This window comes from Adiantum capillus-veneris, chromosome 10 (assembly GCF_014529385.1).
Source record: "Adiantum capillus-veneris isolate H3 chromosome 10, ASM1452938v2, whole genome shotgun sequence".
Lineage (NCBI taxonomy): Eukaryota > Viridiplantae > Streptophyta > Polypodiopsida > Polypodiales > Pteridaceae > Adiantum > Adiantum capillus-veneris.
In genome coordinates, this window is record NC_140940.1 from 113,815,016 (window position 1) to 113,836,670 (window position 21,655).

At 40.7% G+C, this 21,655-nt stretch overlaps 1 long non-coding RNA gene across 1 annotated transcript; it reads right to left on the minus strand.

Moving 5' to 3' along the window:
• Positions 1–13,527: 13,527 nt before the first annotated feature.
• LOC147449475 (uncharacterized) lies at positions 13,528–15,388 on the minus strand. Its single transcript, XR_015189547.1, has 3 exons — positions 14,511–15,388; positions 14,324–14,380; positions 13,528–14,239 (listed from the first exon to the last, which is right to left on the minus strand). It is a non-coding gene; the product is annotated as an uncharacterized LOC147449475 (long non-coding RNA).
• Positions 15,389–21,655: the final 6,267 nt, after the last annotated feature.

Consider the following 21,655-nt stretch of genomic DNA (forward strand, 5'->3'; position numbering starts at 1 on the left):
GACAATAATGACAAGTTATTGTTGTATTCTCTTCCATTGCAAGGTAGTCCTTTTTCACCTGTCTGTCCAAATATCCATGAAAATCTCTACTATTGAATTCTTGTTCCTTAATATAATGAGGACACGTTGAATAATTACACTGCATAAATCCCAAACAGTGGCTTAGACAAATTGTGCATGCTATTGCCATGGTTGTCACACATGGGCGAGTCCACAAGTGACCATCAAAGTGTTGTTCCATCCCTGTCATTCGTTTTGTTTTATCCTGAGTCGCAAGTAACTCAAAACACAAATTTCCATCATAATGTTGTGGAAGTTCAGCAACTTGCAAAGGAGCTCCACATAATGTTAACAGATCATTTAACTTTTTTGCCCCTGGATTTTGTTGAATCCAAATGACAATTGACTGATTTTTGAGCTGTCCTATATCGTCACCACTACTTTCAAGATGCACAATGCTTAAAACATCTTCAGATATCTCTTTGTCATTTCCTTTCTCATTGTCAGATACCTGTATAAATGTTTCTGAATGAAGCATCTCAAACAAGCTCGAAAAAGAACCATCTATTAAGAAATACTGATGACCTTCTATATCCCATTGTGGTTGCAGCAAGACTTTTGTTAGGCCATAATCACTTTCAATAAGAGCAGATAGTGACTGAAAATGGCAAGATGGAGGCAGAAAACTCTGCAAATAGTAAGCACTAAGCAACAATGAGTTTCCCTTCAACTGAATGTCGCGGTTGACTATCTGACCACCAACCTTCCAAGTTATTGTTACTTTCATGTTGGACATATTCTCTCAAGCAACAGATTACAGGGTGGAGATGCGAGAAAACTGTGGTGGATTAAGTGAAGGTGGTGAAGGTTAATGAAAGTTAAAGATAAAGTGAAGGTTAATGAAACTGGTGAAAGTTAATGAAAGATGTGAAGGTTAATGAAAGTGAAAGATTGGTAGGTAGACGAAAAGACAGTTGCATAAGATCTTGTGACGGATCAAAGAATAATGAAAATCATAATTGAAGAAGTGCATTTAATATATGACGGTTCTGAATGTATGTGCAGTGGAATATGTCATCAAATTTGAGGGGCCATTTAATTTCTAAATGGTGGTTCAAGGACTGCATTTAATGCAGTCTAATAGTGTCTTCATCTTTTGTGTATGTGTATGTGTATGTGTGTGTGTATATATATATATATATATATATATATGATTGTGTGAGTGTGTGTATAAAAAACGTAACATTCTATATGACTGACTTTGTATTAAAAACGTAGCAGTTTTTTTAGTTAAGTTATATATATGATTCCATCTTACCATTTTATATATATGTGTGTGTGTTTTTGGTAGTGTGTATATATAATTATTTTAGTTAAGTTATATACATTACTGTGCGTGTGTATAAATGATTTTGTGGGTGTGTGTAAACAACGTAGCATTTTATTAAGTTAAGATATTTAAGTTAAGTGTATGTGCACATAGTTTAAGTTAAGATATTTTTAAGTTGAGTGTATTTAAGTTGAGTGTATGTGCACATAAGATATTTAACTGTGCACATAGTTTTTAAATTTTGTGTGTGTGTGTGTGTGTGTGTGTGTGTGTGCATGACTTAACTTTAAGAATGCTACGTTTTTTATACACACAAACACATACAATCATTTTTTTAAATATATGGTTGTGTGTGTGTAAAAAACATAGTATTTTTTTAGTAAAACTATATATATGAATCCATTTTGTGTATATCTTTGTGTGTGTATATACATATATATATATATATATAAATGAATGTGTGTGTGTGAGTGTTTATACCACAATATCATTTTTGTAATATATGGTGTATGTGAAAAAAGTAGTAGTTGAGATGAAAGTGGAGTGAAGTTTAAATGGAGTTTTAATTGAGATTGAAGTGGAGTGAAGTGAAAGTGAAGTTTTTCTGTGAAGAAGGAGATGAAAGTGGAGTGAAGAGAAAGTGGAGTTTTGCTGTGAAGAAGAAGGAGTAAGAGAAGACAAGGTATTGTGTGTGTGTGTAGATTTTCTACTCACGTGTGTGTGTGTGTGTGTGAGTGTGTGTGTGTGCTTACCTGCGCACGCTCGCCCGATCCACCGGAGGAGGTCCAATGGAGCTCCCCCATGCCTTTCAAGGCATGGGGGAGATCCAATGGAGCTCCATTGGAGCTCCTCCATGCCTTGAAAGGCATGGTGAGAAAGCAGCGCACAATATCATTTTTGTAATATATGGTGTATGTGAAAAAAGTAGTAGTTGAGATGAAAGTGGAGTGAAGTTTAAATGGAGTTTTAATTGAGATTGAAGTGGAGTGAAGTGAAAGTGAAGTTTTTCTGTGAAGAAGGAGATGAAAGTGGAGTGAAGAGAAAGTGGAGTTTTGCTGTGAAGAAGAAGGAGTAAGAGAAGACAAGGTATTGTGTGTGTGTGTAGATTTTCTACTCACGTGTGTGTGTGTGTGTGAGTGTGTGTGTGTGTGCTTACCTGCGCACGCTCGCCCGATCCACCGGAGGAGGTCCAATGGAGCTCCAATGGAGCTCCCCCATGCCTTTCAAGGCATGGGGGAGATCCAATGGAGCTCCATTGGAGCTCCTCCATGCCTTGAAAGGCATGGTGAGAGGGCAGCGCGCGCGCTGCTTTCTCACCATGCCTTTCAAGGCATGGAGGAGCTCCAATGGAGCTTCCATTGGACCTCCTCCGGTGGATCGGGCGAGCGTGTCCAGATAAGCATACACACACACACACACACAGTGATACACACACATCAAAACACTTGCACACATAGCACAAACACACACACAGTCATGTATACGCACACACATTACACTTGCATACACACACATACATACATACATACACCCACATATATAAATACTTGCATTCACAACATCAACACACTTGCATACATACACACATAAAAATATAAACACTTGCATTCACAACATAAACACACTTGCATACATAGCACAAACACACACACAATCATGCATACAGACACACACATATTACATTTACATTCACACACACACACAATCATGCATACATCCACACACACACACACACATATAAACACTTGCATTCACACACATCAACACACTTGCATACACACATATTAAACACACTTAGAGTAACAATTACAATGATGTAAGAACAGGTCGTTGTAGAGAAGAGGTATACAAATGTCAAAGTGGATTTGTATTTTTCCTTGCCATGAGCAAGTTGAGAATGGTTTTTTTTGTAATTTACATTTTACGCCGTTATGCTGCCGAAATTTAGAATTTTATATTTGTATTGTCAAGCATATACACACATACACATATATAAACACTTTTATTCACAACATCAACACACTTGCATACACACACATATTACACTTACATTCACACACACATAATCATGCACACATCCACTTGCATACACACACATACATACATACATACACCCACATATATAAACACTTGCATTCACAACATCAACACACTTGCATACATACACACATACACATATATAAACACTTGCATTCACAACATCAACACACTTGCATACATAGCACAAACACATACACAATCATGCATAAAGACACACACATATTACACTTACATTCACACACACAATCATGCATACATCCACACACACACACATATAAACACTTGCATTCACACACTTTAACACACTTGCATACACACTTACAGTAACAATTACAATGATGTAAGAACAGGTCGTTGTAGAGAAGAGGTATACAAATGTCAAAGTGGATTTGTATTTTTCCTTGCCATGAGCAAGTTGAGAATGGTTTTTTTTTTTAAGTTTGCATTTTACGCCGTTATGCTGCCGAAATTTAGAATTTTATATTTGTATTGTCATTGCTAAGAAGATTTTTGTTGTTTTGAAATGTTCACGTGCAAGGTGAAGTCTGTGGGGTCATGTTATTCTGTGGACTGTGATTCACTTTTGACTCCTTTTGTTGTTGAGCTAAATCTCGATTTTGTTGTCCCCTTACGGTACGGCTCAACTTTGGCTTCTCTAGCCTCTAGTTGTGTGATGTCAATGGGTTGTGGACTACACCACACAATGCTTTGAAGGTTTTCACCCCAGTTATCTACCAACTTCCAATGAGCATCAGATACCCCTATATAATTAAGCCATTCTGTAGTAGATTTCTTTTGATTTATTCTAGCACGCACATTTGCTTGATATCATCACCTCTTATATCTCTTACTCTTCTTGTCTAGTTTTTGACTACGGCCGATCTCTAGTGAAGAGTTACTAGATGAATCGCTATTTGTGTCTTCTGCTCCCTTGGATAGATTGTCATCTAGGGTACCATTGGGCCCTGAATGGTTTGTCCCCACATTTTCACTAGATGTAACTCAAATTGTTCGTCCTTAGGGTCAATTTTGATTGATGATTCTGACTCCAAATCGTGTGGGCTATAGTCTTGTGAGATGCTACTGCTTCCAATGCCAGTCAGACCTTCATCTTGTAGGTCATCATAAGCCATATGCATTGCTTCTAACATATTTAATGGTACGAGTGGTGGCATTTCATCCCCCTCAGGTGTTACCTAGGTCATCCCCATGTTTCCCCAAGTGTCTATGGTTGCTGCTAGGTGGACCCAATCCACATTGTTTGACTTGGTCATCCCAGGTAGTACATCCATATAAGGAGAGTCTTCCCCAACATCGGGGTCCTCTTTACACATGTAAAAATACTGCAATGGGGCCAATCAAACTATGGTGTCAGATCTATGAACAATTATAAACATGTCTCCTAGGGGATGGGCTTGACCAGTTACAAGATCCACTCGAATGACAGAATCTTGGAACTGCAAGTAGACATGGTTTTTAGACCAGTCATGCACCATTTTTGCTTCCCTCATGAAAGGACCTCCTAAGATCATCTCAGATGCCATAGTGTGCTTGGAGAAATCCATAAAAATGAAGGTAATTCTTATTTTATGTCCAAAGGCTTTGATCTTGAGATCTTCTAGAATCCCAATAGGTTTAACAATAGACCCATTGGCCATCTTCACTACTATGGTTGTGGCCGCAAGGTGAGGTCTCCCCATAGTTTCCTAGCAATTTTTAGTCACAATGCTAACCCCATCCCCACCATCAAGGGATTCCCTTCACAGCTAATCCCTTGGAAGTGATTGGTATGGCTGCATTGAATTCATCTCCCTCAAAGTATTGTCCCAATTTTCTAACAGGTATTTCTACAATAGGATTCTCATCTAGGTTGGGTTGTGGATCTAAGTGTTTCTCCTCTATCAACATCTCCCTAACTCGATCCATCTGTGCAAATTGTGGGAGCCTGACCTTCAGTTCTTCATTGAGGAAAGCTCAAAGAGCTAAGAATAGCTCAAGGTCTCCATATAGTTTGGACATGATGGTGGTTCTAACTTCTAAATCCATGAATTCCATCAATTTGGAAATATTTAACAGAACCTTTTGGGCTTCAATCCCTTGACGTGGGGAAGATGGGATCTCCATTTGATAGGGTCAGTCCAGTCCCTCTCTAAACATTCTTTCCAACAAGAAGTGAGTACGCCCTAAGTCACTTTCTTCTTGGATGACACTAGGTATGGCTAGGGGTCTATGGACTTTCTGAGGTTGTTGTTGCATAGGGAACATTGTGTCTTTAATCTGGATCTACCTAGGTGCTGGCTCTAGATCCCTTTGGGTATCTTCTACCAAACTCCTTAATTGCTTGACACGCTCGATCTTCTCTGTAGGGTTTGGATAAGTTCCTATCTTCTTCTTGGATCCTAGCCATTGTGGCTCATGACGATCCTCCTTGTTGGTTTCTTTTTTAGTGGTTGTTTTGGTCTCCATGGTTTCACCTGAATCAAAATCCTCTTCAGCGTGGTTCATATATACGGGGTCGTCACCAATCTCTATGTTGGTCTTTGAAGTAGGGTCTGACTTCGCTGCTTTTTGCGATCTCTTCCTTCCTGTTTTCTTCTTCTTCTAAGATTAGGCAATTGATGCCATGTCTGATCGTTTTTCAAGAATATAATTTTGTTTTTGGAGCATCAATTGTGTGAGTATGTTGTGACTGGTATCACATGTGTACTTTGTGATGGATCCTTGGTAACCTCAATCAAGTTTAATGGTGTGATCTTCGGTGCATTTGGATTATTCAGACATTGGGCAATCAAATGATCTATGCCACATTGATTACACATGTGTATCACCATTGTAGACATGATTGCTTGATTGGTTTGCATTAGTGTGGCATTATTTTGTAGCCTAATAGGACACTCAACCACACGATGTGGACCTTCACACTCATAGCATTGAAGAGGTGGTCTCTTGGGAGTGTAATTGATATTTTGGCCTCTTGCAGCAAGAGCATCTACTTGATAAATAGGTTTAACTTGTCCCCAATAGTCCTCCACGTAGTATTGTGGAATTTCTTCAAGAACATCCATCCCATAGGCAATATTAGGGTCTATATCTTCCTCACAGCCTTCCAAACAAGCAATAGATGACTCACAACCCACTTGATTCATGGAAGTGATTCTCGGATGTGGTGGTTGTTGTCCTAGCACTGGAGCTGGTAAGGGTGTTGTTTGAACAACATTTTGGGCCCTAGGGACCATGTGTTGTGACTTTTGTTCAAGAGGTAGAGCCGACATCAATGCAAGCACTCGAAGTGTGTCTGTCCATGCTAAAGGCATGGTCTAAAGGCCATCGCATGCTTAAATACTATGCAATTCTTAGCTTGATGACCATACCTCCCAAACCACAGGCATTTCAATTACCATTAAATTTCACTCTAAAAGTAGGGCATTCACACTGGTACTATGCGGACCATAACATACTGAGCACTGAGCACCATTGTTGCTCCCTTCTTGGATACATATGATTGTTTTGTGGAGCACAACTCTAAGACTCTCTTGAATGGTCTTGGTGAGATCTACTAAGGTCATCTTAGATATCTTTGGCTCCTTAGCAATAGGCTTTAGGGTCATTGGTTGATGCCCCTATGCTTGCGAGCTTATAGATTTAGGCTCAATAGACACTCTTTCTCCTTGAATCATTAAATTATCCTCCAATTGGATTGCATTGGTGGTGATCGCTTCCCAAGTGGTGATACCTCTAATGACTAGGCCATTGTAGATATCCTTATGTCGTAATCCCTTAATGAATTTATCAAGAAATTGATTATTATCGAAGCACTCACTTGGATTACAACAAGAATTCAAATGCTTTAATCGACTAATAGAGTCTCTCATTGACTCTTCTTCCTCTCATTGGGCTTTTTGGAGCTGAGAGGCTACACCCCAAAGCACTCCCTCTCGTATGTATTCTTTCAAGGAAAGTATTGTAAGAGTAGGTTAAATCATTTTTTCTTCCACCCTTAGGGTTCTACACCAATCCTCTCCCTTCCCACTTAAGGTGAGGCTTAACACTAGCTACTCCTATAAAAAATCAGCCACTTTTGTGGCCTTTTAAGACTTTCGTACAAAATTTCTCAACACTATGTTAGTTATCTAAATCAATTATACCCTTAATGGAGCTCCCGCCTTGCTTCACTCTCACCACCTCACACTCACCTTGTTGCATCAACTGCACACTATGAAATGTGTGTAGAAATGGCCTCCTTTTATAGGCCAAAAGGGCTACCCTCTCTTATGAGAGACAGCCATGTGTAGCCGCCCTTGTGCGAATAAGTCCAAATCGACCCTCCAATCCGCCCATGTGTGGCCGCCCTTGAGAAGACAAGTCCGCTTTTGAATTCAGCCACCGGCCATTGACTTCCGACCACTGGCCATCGGCCATTGACTACCGGCCACCGGCCAACCGACCGGTTGTTTTCCGGCCGCCGTCCGGCCATAATATTCCGGTGAAAAAGAATATTCCGGCGAAAAAAAGTCTCGGGGGCCTCCTCCCCCGAGGCCTTTAAAGTTGCCCCTGATTCTTGTCCGTGAAAATTTTGGTTTTCGGTGAGTGATTTTCCTTCGCGCACGATGGCTTCTCCTCATAATGGGGGCCTTACAAATGTGCGCTTTTACCACAGAAAATTACAAGGGTAAATCAGGCTCCATACTTAACAATCTCCCACTTGGAGACTGATCTCCAAACCAAACCTGTGACTGCTTTCCATTCTGGTTTCTTATCCTTGAATGCCGATTGAAGATGAGCAAAATCTCAACTTCTCCTTGTTGACCACCTTTGTAAACATGTCTGCACGATTTTCACTTGTATGCACCTTTCCTAGCTTTAGTTGTCCCTCTTCCAAAAGAGTGCGTATGAAGTGATATCTCACCTCAATGTGCTTTTTCCTTGAATGAAAGGCTGAGTTCTTCGCAAGATGGATAGCGCTTTTGCTATCACTGTACAAGACACAATTGTCTTGTTTGAATCCAAGCTCTTCTAAGAATCTGTGAAGCCACAGAATTTCTTTGCTTGCCTCCGTCATTGCTACATACTCTGCTTCCGTGGTAGAAAGTGAAACCACTCTCTGCAGCTTTGAAGCCCAGCTTACTGCTGTGCCTCCAACTATGAACACATAGCCAGTAGTGCTCCTTCGAGTATCTTTGTCACCTTCCATATCTGCATCAGCATACCCTTCTAGAAAAATATCAGTTCCTCCAAAATACAAAGCATTTGTTGTTGTCCCTTTTAGATACCTAAGTATCCACTTCACAGCTTGCCAATGCTCTTTACCTCGGTTGTCCATGAACCTACTCACAACTCCCACTACATGTGCAATGTCTGGCCTTGTCCAAACCATAGCATACATTAGAGAACCTACCACTGCAGCATATGGAACTTTAGACATATAGGCTATCTCCTCTTGTGTCTTTGGACACATATCCTTCGTTAGTTTAAAATGACCAGCCAAAGGTGTAGAAACTGGTTTTGCATTTTGCATTGCAAACCTTTCTAGTACCTTCTCGATGTAATCTTCTTGAGATAGCTTTATTGTCTTCTTCGTCCTGTCCCTTGATATTTTCATACCAAGTATCCTCTTTGCAGCACCTAAATCTTTCATTGAAAAAGATTTGGACAGCTCCTCTTTTAGGTCTTTGATGTCCTGCATTTTAGCACTTGCAATCAACATGTCATCAACATACAACATTAGGATGATGAATTACCCATCTCCCAAATTCTTCGTGTAGACGCAGTGATCCGAGTTGCATCTTGTGAATCCATGATCCAACATCCATCGATCAAACTTCAAGTACCATTGTCTTGATGCTTGCTTTAAACCATACAAGCTCTTCTTTAATCTGCAAACCATTTTCTCCTTACCTTTTACTTCATACCCCTTTGGTTGAAGCATGTAGATTTCCTCCTCTAAGTCACCATGAGGGAATGCCGTATTTACATCCATTTGCTCGAGATTTAGATCATGAGCAGCCACAAGGCTTAAGACAAGCCTTGTGGAAATCAATACCTTTCTTTTGAGAAAAACCTTTTACCACAAGCCTAGACTTGTACCTTTTCTTCCCACCTTCTTCTTCCTTTAGCTTGTACACCCATTTGTTTTGAAGTGCCCGCTTACCTTTAGGCAACTCAACCAACTCCCATGTTTGGTTGCGATGTAGTGAGTCCATCTCCACTTGCATGCTCTTCGTCCATTCTTCTTTGGATTCATGTTGCATAGCTTGTTCATATGATTCCGGCTCTCCAGAATCTGAGATCAAGAGATGGTTGAAGGAAGGAACAAACTTTTCTGGAGGTCTACTTGCTCTTGTAGATCTTCGGGGAATAGGTTGAGGCTCCTCATTTGGTTGACATTGTTGCACATTGTCACCGTTTGCAGTCCTTGAGTCTTCACCGTCCTCAAGCTCCATGTACTCATCACCTATTTCTTTTGTTTGTTTTCTTTCCAAGTAATCTTTGTACATATTTTGTTCGTTAAAAATTACATCCCTACTCCTTAAGATTTTACCATCTTCAGGATTCCATAGGCGATACCCAAAGTCTCATTCTCCATAGCCAATGAAGAAACACTTTTTGGACTTTGCATCTAACATTGACCTTAGGCTTCTATCTATGTGCATGAAAGCCTCATACCCAAACACTTTGAGAAATGCATAATTCACCGGTTTACCTGTCCATGCCTCTTCTGGAACTCCCCCATCCAATGTTGTTGAGGGTGACCGATTGATTAAGTACACAGACGTACTTACAGCTTCCGCCCAAAGCTCAAGTGGTAGGCCTGCATGTAGCCACATGCTTCGTGCTCGTTCCATGATTGTCATGTTCATCCTTTCCGAAATCCCATTTTGTTGAGGTGTCCTTGGGTTTGTCCTTTGCCTCCGAATGCCATTGCTAGCACAAAAGCTTTCAAAAGCTTGGCTGCAATATTCGCCTCCATTGTCGGATCTGAGGCATTTAACCTTGGTACCTATTTCATTCTCCACAAAGGCTTTCCACCTTTGAAATATGGAAAATACATCGGATTTATTCTTCATGACATAAACCCATGTTTTTCTAGTCGCATCATCTATGAATGTTACATAGTACAATGAGCCACCAAGTGATGGTGTACTTGCAGGACCCCAAACATCAGAATGAACCAACTCAAGTTTTTTATTTTTTCTTTCATTTCCTGATTTTTGAAATTTTACCCTCTTTTGTTTACCATAAACACAATCTTCACAGAACTCTAAGTCCACTTCTTTCAAACCTGGTAGAAGCTTCTTTGTTTGAAGGATTTGCATTCCTTTGGCACTCATATGCCCAAGTCGGTAGTGCCACACCGCGCTGTCAACTTCTGTAGTTGCTGCACAAGCTGAAGGTTGCGTGCTAACAGTACACAAGTAAAGTGTACCGACTTTTTCACCCTTGGCAACCACCAAACATCCCTTTGAGATCTTCCACCGTTTGTTTCCGAATGCAATGTTGTGACCTTCATCGTCCAATTGTCCTGTAAAGATCAAATTTTTGCGAAGAGAAGAAACATGCCTAAAATCTTTAAGCTTCCATTCATTTCCGTTAGCAGTTTTGACAGAAACTGTACCTTTGCCGACAATCTCACAAGCTTCATCATCTCCCAAGTATACATACCCAAAATTACCTTTGGTGTAGTCTTGGAAATGTTGCTTCTGTGGTGTCGCATGGAATGAAGCCCCGGAATCTACTATCCAGGAATTAGACACATTGTCTAATGAGAGAATTAGAGCATCTTGCTCTACTTTACCTGCCACATTGGCCTCCGATGTTGGCTTGTTGTCTTGAGACTCTGTCTCCTTCTTCTTCTTGGACCAGAAATCCTTCTTGATGTGGCCCTTCTTGCCGCAGTTCCAACATTCAAGAACTGACTTTGTGCGTGACTTGCTCCGCCTTGAGCGATCACGACCCTTTTGGTTTTTGAACCTCTCCTTAAGCCTTCCTCTTGTTTCCACTGATAGTGCAACACTTGATGATTCTCCTGTGCTTCTCCTTCGCATTTCCTCTATTAGGAGAACACCCACAACATCATCAAACTTAAGAGTATTTGTGCCAGAGATAGAATTACTTACAGCCATCACAAGGCTGTCCCAACTATCCGGTAGAGATGATAGTATAAGGAGAGCTCGCACTTCGTCATCGAAATTGATTTTCACTGATCGAAGTTGACTTATGTTTGTGTTAAAGTCATTTAGGTGTTCTGCAACTGAACCATTCTCTGCCATCTTTAGATTGAACAAGCGCTTCATAAGAAATACCTTATTGGATGCCGATGGTTTCTCGTAGAAGTCATCAAGTGACTTCATCAAGTCCTTCGTGGTCTTCATCTCCGAAACATTGAAGGCCACCGTTGACGCCAAGCTTAACCGGATTGTTCCCAGTGGCTTTCGATCAAGGACAATCCATGCTTCATCTGCCATTGTTGCGGGCTTCTTCGCAAGACCGCCTAGTGGCAAATAGAGGTCCTTCTGGTAGAGATAGTCTTCAATCTGCATCTTCCAATGTTGGTAGTTTTTGACGTTGAACTTCTTAATCTTGAGCTTCCCTTCCTCCGCCATAACTCCCACTCAATTCAAGGAATCCTTTCCTTGAGATAATTTAGCTACGAGCAAACCTTGCTCTGATACCAGTTGTGAGGAAATAAGACGTAGCTAAATAGATAATTGATTAGATTACTTAATGGAGAGAGACAGATTTATATACACGAAATTATAGAGTAGAGAGAGAGAGAGAGTACACACGATATACGTGGTTCACCCAATGTGGGCTACGTCCACGGGAAAGCAGCCACTCAATGGCTTTAGTACTTCAAAACAAGAAGTAGTTTACAAAGGGATTATACCCTTAATGGAGCTCCCGCCTTGCTTCACTCTCACCACCTCACACTCACCTTGTTGCATCAAATTCACACTGTGAAATGTGTGTAGAAATGGCCTCCTTTTATAGGCCAAAAGGGTTGCCCTCTCTTATGAGAGACAGCCATGTGTAGCCGCCCTTGTGCGAATAAGTCCAAATCGGACCCTCCAATCCGCCCATGTGTGGCCGCCCTTGAGAAGACAAGTCCGCTTTTGAATTCGGCCACCGGCCACCGGCCATTGACTTCCGACCACTGGCCATCGGCCATTGACTACCGGCCACCGGCCAACCGACCGGTTGTTTTCCGACCACTTTCCGACCGCTGTCTGGCCATAATATTCCGGTGAGAAAGAATATTCCGGCGAAAAAAAAGTCTCGGGGGCCTCCTCCCCCGAGGCCTTTAAAGTTGCCCCTGATTCTTGTCCGTGAAAATTTTGGTTTCCGGTGAGTGATTTTCCTTCACGCACGATGGCTTCTCCTCATAATGGGGGCCTTACAAATGTGCGCTTTTACCACAGAAAATTACAAGGGTAAATCAGGCTCCATACTTAATAGGTTGACCTTTTTCTTTGATTTTCCTTTATCCATTCCCTCAAGCACAAGTAAGACCAGAACCATGTCCCAAGAAATGAATTCGGTGCCTATGCACCCCATGCCCAAATCTATGAGATCATCCTCATCCTATGTCCTGTAGTCCCATTTTGTGAGGCCTTTAATAAACCTCAACAAGAGAAAGAAATTTTTTTTGTCGGCCGCATAGAGATCCTTGAGGAAATCCTATGGCAACCACTCCGTTTCGGATCCCTCAAAGACTATGGCATATTCTTGCATGTGCTATGCCATGTAGTCACAAAAGCTTTCAAATGCCTTTGCATGAAGATTGGCATTGGCCTACATGTGTCCCCTCTAACACACTGAGTAGTTCATATGCTCAATCTATAGGTGCTATCTTTTCTAGTTATGTGAGAAGTGCATCAACAGACGTTGCCATGGGTTTGTTCGCAAAGAAAATGCGAAGAGATCTTAGAGCTAGAGTTTTGCAATTGTGAGAAATGAAGTTTAAAACCTAGAAAGTCACTTATACACCCAAAGTCACTTTTAGAAAGCACTTTAAATTAACATCAAAATCATGTGACAAAGCATTGAAAGACATCAACATTGAAAACCTTTGTGCTCCACATCAAGAAATTTCATGTTTCAATCAAACACTTGAACAAGTTGAGAATAAACAAGTATCCACAGAGATGAGATTCAAAACACCGTATGTATCAATAGGAGAAAAATCTCTGTCAGTTACAAGGTTTTACAAAAATTAATCGTGGAAATGGAATGTTCTCACAGAGAAAGCTCTTCTCTTTTGTGGAGCAAACAACCTTTTTATTTGTTACAAAGAGATATTGCTTTGGCAAGGTATATTTGAGATTAAGAGGTGACTAGGGTGCTAGTCATTATTCACTGCAATGTCATGCATTGCATCCTCGTGGAGGCATATTTGTAGGTCAGCTGATTCTCTAGTAGCAACATTAGAGTCTAGTGCCTCCCATTATCCCATTGTCAGCTTCCATCTTTTAAAGGGAAAGACCATTCACAAGCCTTGCTTTACAAGATGGTATCTGAACAACACATTATTAGCAACTATATAGCACTCGATTCCATCTCCTTGGTGGTTGACCACCTTAGTCTCCCATCCAACTGCAAGGAATTCGTTGATCGCACTTCCCCCTTTGCAAGTCCACATTGTTGGTGTCCTGTGAACGCTCTAAAGTCAAAAGATAAACACAAACACATGATGAGACATAAACCATGGTATCATGGCTTTGTGGTAACCATATGTGCACTTCATTTGATGCTTGCATATCCGCCTCAATTCTCTTTTTGGTTGTTGTGATCAAGGCACTGCCTGGCTTAGGCCAATCCAGACTCTCCAAGGTTGATGAGTGAACTGGAGAAAGATTACCACACCCATTTTTCCTAGGTGTGACATAAGTATGATCATTAAAAAAATGTCATGTGAGGCAAGCTTAGAGGATGGACAACCAGCATAGAGAAACTTACCAAGGTCAGTGTGGATGGGCTCAAAAGTTTTTGTGAAGGACTCTATTGGCTCCCACTCTGTAAAATTGGATGGAAAAACATATGCAGACATGAACAAGCAATGGATATAGTACAGCCATCGAAAGCAACGTACAAGGCAAAAAAACTAAATAGACAACCTAAAAACTTAAAAGAGGAGTAAAATTACAATTTGCAAGAAATCTCGATGGAGCCACTACTATCTCTAGCTTCAGTCGTGAAGAAACATATACATGCTTCACCTTTGCAAGCCTCTTTCAATCTTGTGTTTGCATGAACTTCATGATTCTTCCCTTCCAATGGTGTGCTCGAGAAGCCTTGTGTCTCCTTGAGACCTTCTATGCACCTCTTGAGCTGGGTTGCATTGTCACCCGCATCATTTGTTTGAATTCCAATGTCTCCCAACATCCACTATTGTCTTGTATATTGGTGCATGAAATGGAGTCAATGACACCCCTGGGTCTCCGAGTACCTGATGATGCCATAGGGAATAGTGGCACGATGTGCATGCACACACTTATAATTAGAAATTTCACATACATGTTCTCATTGTATGAAGAGCAAGATTCTTGATGGTACACAAAGAGGATTGATGCCTCTTACTGCTATACTGCTCCACCTGCTTGTTGTCTTAATGTGGAGATAATTTTGCAAATCTTGAGAGGGAAATTGATCCTTTCTAGAGAGCTTAATGTAGAAGGAGCAGGAATTTCGTTGAGGAAAGAAAGAGGGATGATCTAGCAGAAGGATATGTTGCAGATATTTAGCTTTAAGTAGAGGTGTTTTGTGAGGCTCATGGAGAAATGGATAACTTCAGCTTGAGGAGAATGCAACAAGCTTGAGGAGAATGCAGTAATCTTGAGGAGGGAAGGAGGTTCAAACTTCTGCTACAGAGCTTTAGGGAGGGAAAACTAAAAGGAAGGAAAGAGAAGCAACTTGCAAGGTGAAGTGAAGAGAAGTGAGAGATGGCACAATAGAGAGAAAGGGAGGGAATGATCAACACATTTTTGGAGGGACCCCATTTTAGGAGAAAGGGGGGGAGAAACGGGCAACCACTAGAGAGAGATATGATTGGTTTTTACCCAACTATTTAGAGAAAAGCTCACTCTTTTGAATTTATAAGAGATTTTTACTTTATATTTTATGAAAGAGTACAAGTTTGACCACTTACTTTTAGGCCCTGCCATACCCACCATTTCAAACCACATGGAATCTGCCCATTTGCCCCTTTAGTAATATCCTTTTTAATCCCATGGCAAATAAAGAGTCCCCCCTTAGACCCCATTCCCTTACTAATGAAGGTATACGATAAGATTCATGTCAATCCAATTATACAGAGGGAAAAAGGAAATCTTGGGGATTTGCTAAAGAATTAAAGTGTGACGAGGAGTACTAGCAACAATGAGTGTGGAAAGTGATTGTTTACCTATAGGCATGATCACTCTCAGCTAGCTATTGAAATAAAAGGGTTTGAAAACAATGAGAACAATAATAATGAGTGCCTTACCTTAGGGAGTAGCTACCTCAGTTGCACATATGATGAGCCGGGACAAATAATGTTCTATGCGCCTTCATATCTCAAATCACAATGTCATTTCTTGATGATGTGCCTATCAAAGGATGTGAAGAAAAAGACAAATATGAATCTATGGATTTGAGGGGGTAGTAAATTTTTTGTAGATTGTATTAGAGATTGTGAGAATATTCTAACAAGTTTGGAAGAAATCGATCTTATCCTATCAAGGCAAAAGTTTGTAGCTAGAGTCAACTAAGTGCTGATTGTGGGGCATATGTGTGGTCCTTATGGTATAAGGCCTTCTCTAAAGAAGGTGGATGCAATCAAAAACATAAAAGAAACATGTATAGAAGTAAATTAAGTGTGAAGATTTCTAGGTGCATGCATCTTCTATCTTATTTGAATACCATGTTATGCACGTGTACCAGATCCTCTCTACCAATTGTTGAGAAAGAATCAAAGTTTTCAATGGGAAGAAGAGCATACAGAATCCATGAGAAAGATGAAGATGTTACTTCTTTCATCACCAAGCTTGATGAAGGTAGATTATGGATATATAAGACATGTGGTTGTAACAATAGACACAAGCTTTACACGGGGATTGGATGGGAAATAGGCAAGATGAAGAAGGAAATGTGGGCCAAGATTTGTGGCTAATGTTTTTGTTTCTCTCTAATGTAATTATGCAAGGGTGAAGAGGGAGTTGTGAGAAGTACTTATTGCAACATTAGGGACAACTCTGATTGTGAAAATTGATTTTTTACTTGTCCTTTGCATGGTTACAAATTGCTCAAATCTTTACATAGATTTACTTTATAGATAAAGGTATGAAGGAGAAGAGAACAAGGTTGTTGATCGAGATGATGTATTTACAAAGTTTTACACCATTTCTCAAGATAAGGAGGATAAAATGTGTTTTGTAGACTCAATTGAGCCATTTAAATAGGAGATGTATGAAGGTAATTGGCTACTTATTGTGCATAGCTTGAGCACTTTAGAAAAAAAAAAAATTGGTTTGAACACGAATTCAATAGGTTAAGAAGAAAGGCATATGGGTACTTTTTAAAGAATGTATACTTGTGGAAGCATTCAAAGAAAAGCGGTGGAACTCCACAAGGGTGGTATGTGACAAGGACACTCAAATGAAGCTTATCAAGGAGTTTCACGAGAGTATATGTGCTAGTCAATGAGGTGTATGGGAAACCTTTTTCAAACTAAAAGAAAGGTATTGGTGGAAAGGAATGTACAAAGATGTATCTCAAAATGTGGAGTCTTATGTAGCCTATCAAATCTATTCAAATGTAAGGCAACATCATGGGTTGCACCCTGCCATGCATTATGAATGGGTGGTAGATTTTGGGATTATGGAAAATGAGATACATAGTTCACGCAAGAGTAGAGTTTTCAAACCAAGGGAAGATCATGTATTGAGAATAGAAGCTATTGAAGAAAAATTCAACTTTCTCTCAGAAGATGTAGTATTTTGTTATGGTCGTGTTGAGAAAATAACAGTAGATATGGATGATTTGATGCAAAGGAATCCAAGAAGTTCTTTTCTAGGCTAGTGGGCATGAGACTTGCTCTCACTAGTGCTTACGATATTGAAAGAAATGTTAAATCTAAGAGGGGTCATCCTCCTATCATGGCAAAGTTTTGTTTAAGGCTTCCAAAGGTAAATTGGGAAAGTGGCCTAGATTATTTCCTTATGCTTTATGGGTTCATTTAACAATTCAAATTCTTCGTTACTAGTTATATGCCTTTTGACTTGATGTATGCTCAAAATCCTGCAATGTTGAGGATGTGATTCCTATATGGAATATACTACTTTGGGAGAATGGAATGAGTAGGCAAGAACTTCTTGATTTGGAAATACAATAGTTAGAAGAAAGGCATGACGATGTTGACCTTGATGTTTCACAATTGAAAGATGCAAGGTTGAAAAATAATGATAGTTTTCATAAGAGGCATAGGCTTAGATTTAGGAAGGTCCTTAGGTGTTGGTGTATGATATAGTCTTGATAGCCAACACTCTTCAGTAAAGAGTTAGGATATGGAGCGAGCTTTTGTTTTTTGGAGGGGCAGCCAGTGGTACTTAAGCTACCCACTACTCCTTCACCCCCTCCTCCTCCACCACCTCCATCTATCCCCTCTCATTCTCCCTAACCTCTACTCTTCACTCTCCTGCTCTCTTTTTCTCTCCTTGCCTTCACTCTCCCGATCTCTCTTTATCTCCCTGTCTCCACACCTCTTCCTCACTAAATTCTTTCCCTCTCTCCCTCCCTCTGCTCCCCCTATCTTTTTCTCTCATTCCCTCCCTTGATTTCACTCACTCCCTCGATCTTAATTCCATGTCCTTTTCCCATTACATACCTTTGCTGCTCCCTCCCTCCCTTGGCATTAATGTGTCATTTCAATCTACTTCTTTCTTCTCTCTCACCCGTTCCCTCTCTCCCTCTATTGGGCTCTACCTGTCATTCTAACCCACATATTTCCTCTCTCTTACCCATTTATTCTCTCACTACCATGTCCTAATTCTCTCCCTGACCCATTCCGTCTCTCCCTCTCTTGGCCTCCACATGTCATTTTTAACCTACTTCTTTCCTCTCTCTCACCCATTCACTCTCTTTTTCTCCCTCCATTGAGTACTCCCTCTCTCCCTATCTCTCTCTCTCTTCCCCTCCCCCGAGACCTTTTCTTCCTGTCCATCTATTTCTATACATCTCTCTCTCTCTCTCTCTCTCTCTCTCTCTCTCTCTCTCTCTCTCTCTCTCTCTCTCTCTCTCTCTCTCTCTCTCTACCCCGTACCATCACCTTGCTTAAGTGCATATATCTCCTACACCCTTCCTTATTGTGTCTTCCTCTATCCCTTTCTTTAGAGAGATCCCACTCCCATGATGTCTCCTTTCCTCCTTCCTTCCTTCCTTCCAACCACCTATACTGCTCCCAACTACAAAACCATGTTTTTTTGCTGAAATTGTACATTCCCTTACATGCTTGAGCATATCCCCTTGTCAACGATACACACTATCATAGACATGTGGCTAATATTCAATGTGAGACATGGCGTTGGGCCCATGGAGAAGAGTCAAATCAAGTGTGCACATTATGCTCACTACAAGTTCAAGAGTTTGAGTACCTAGAGTGCTCAGCTTGAGTGATACCTAGAGTGCTCACTGCAAGTTCAAAAGTTTGCGTACCTAGAGTCCTCAGTTTTTGGTCACATCCAAACTTGCTACCCTCACAATTTTATCCATGACTTAGATCTGCACATTTTCCTCTCCCAGCCAAAGTGTGGGCTCTCAATTGCGACTTTCATCACCACAATTTTGGAGCGCATATCTATATATTTATTTATTTATCTATATTTTAATTTATTTATGTGTGTGTATCTATATACATTTGTATACATACACATATTTATATGTATTTACACGTATACATACATATGTATACATACACATGTGTGTGTATATATGTATATCTGTGTGTGTATCTATATACATTTGTATACATACACATATTTATATGTATTTACACGTATACATACATATGTATACATACACATGTGTGTGTATATATGTATATCTGTGGGTATTCCATGCTACCTTCCACTAGTATTATCGCTAATGGAGAAATCCAACGAAGGGAGAGCTCAGGGGGATATCTGGTGGAAGGGGGCAAGCGCGCGCGCGCGCGAGAGAGAGAGAGAGAGAGAGAGAGAGAGAGAGAGAGAGAGAGAGAGAGAGAGAGAGAGAGAGAGAGAGAGAGAGAGAGAGAGAGAGATTGATAGATAGATTGAATTATCGTCTGTGGAGGTCAGATATGACCCATGGGACCAAAATCAAAACATTCCAAAGGGGTTCTTTTAATTGAGAGGATCGTGAAATACATCTCAGTTAAAGACTGAGAGTCCAAAGAGGTGTCAAAAAGAAAAGCTAAAATGAATAACACTAAGAAGGGGAAGGTGGGGAGGGAGCCGACTTGGGAGTTCAAAACTCCTGAATAATGGATTTACCTACTCGATAGAGTGCCCATTTCCCTACTGTGCATGCTTCTTGCATCTTCTAGAGTTCTACCTTCTTTTGTATGAGTTGGGTGGGTGTGAGATCTTTTGCAAACCAAACTTTAGTATCCTTGAAAAGCCTTGATTGTTCAAGGAGTTTGATTCGATCCGTCATGGTCTTGAAAGTGAGATTTGTGTGGTTGGTGCAATGCTAATGTGTAAGAGAGGTGATTGTTGCTGGATTCCATTGTACCAAGTGGGTTATTGCTTGGATACGGGCAAAACACTTGTGAAGCTTGAGATCCCCCTCCACTTTCCAGTTACTTGGGAGCCCGCCGATGCAGACATTGAGGGCTATGTCCTCTTGTCGTTATCGTTCGTGTAGCGTGAATGCCACACGGTCTTTGACATCGCAAAAGATTACCTCCTGCACTTTAGTTTTGACCTCCATTGTGAGGATGGTCTCCACTTCCGCTTTTGTTTTATTGAGCTTGACCTCCATCTCTTCTTTCTTGCAGTTTTTCATTGTAGCAAGCCGGGCCTCAATGGTAGCAAGTCTTTGCTTCAACTTATCATTCTCCTTGCAAAGTTTGGCGACTTCATTTTGAAGGCCGACAACATTGTCCTGCTTCACGGGGGTCACTACAACCCTTGCCAAGGTGACCTTGCCACGGGATGAAGCCCGAGTAGCCATGGCCGCTACTCAAAAGACTTAAGGATGGGCTATCAGTAGTCTTGGTGTGGGAAAGGCTTCTTAATAGTTAGACTGTGTGTGAGTAAGGTTCAAGGTCGAGGAAAGTAAACTCAAAGGGGAGCGAGCCAGTGACAAGGACGAGCACGGGAAGGAGCTCGTGACGAGAACCGGTATGGGAAGGAGCCCATGACGAGAACCGGTATGGGAAGGAGCCCATGTCGAGAGGGACACGCCAGTGCTAGCTAATGCAATGCTTGTTGGCTGATGCAATAGCATTGGCGCTAGCTGGTGTAGGGCGGTGCTGGCTGGATCTGGACGAAGCAGAAGGTGAAGTGATTGTTGCTAGGGTTTCTTGGAGACCAAGATATATATATATATATATATATATATATATATATATATATATATATATATATAGATAGAGAGAGAGAGAGAAGCAATATATAATTTTAACATGCCAAGAAACCATTCCATGAGACCTCAAACATTTATCTGTCATTGGGATTTGAGCTCAAGACCTATGATTCAAGATGGTTTGTAACTGAGTGTGTGTGTGTGTGTGTGTGTGAGAGAGAGTGAGAGAGAGAGAGAGAGAGAGAGAGAGTCCAAAGGAAAAGAAGAGAAAAGCCTTCTTCTCTTGACTTTCTTAGACTAAAATTTGGAAAAAAAATTGCTATAATTTGACCAAAAAAAGGGGAGGTTGGACCATACCACTAGCGCCAGTGGTATGGTCCAATCTCCGCTTTTTTTTTCAAATTTTAGCATAAGAAAGTGAAGAGAAGAAGGCTTTTCTCTTTTTCTCTTTTGGAATCTCTCTCTCTCTCTCTCTCTCTCTCTCACACACACACACACACACACACCCTCTACACAGTGTAAAACAAAGTTATAATGAATTTTGATATGTTTAAATCTCTCTCTCTCTCTCTCTCTCTCTCTCTCTCTCTCTCTCTCACACACACACACACACACACACACACCCTCTACACAGTGTAAAACAAAGTTATAATGAATTTTGATATGTTTAAATCTCTCTCTCTCTCTCTCTCTCTCTCTCTCTCTCTCTCTCTCACACACACACACACACACACACATTCATAATAA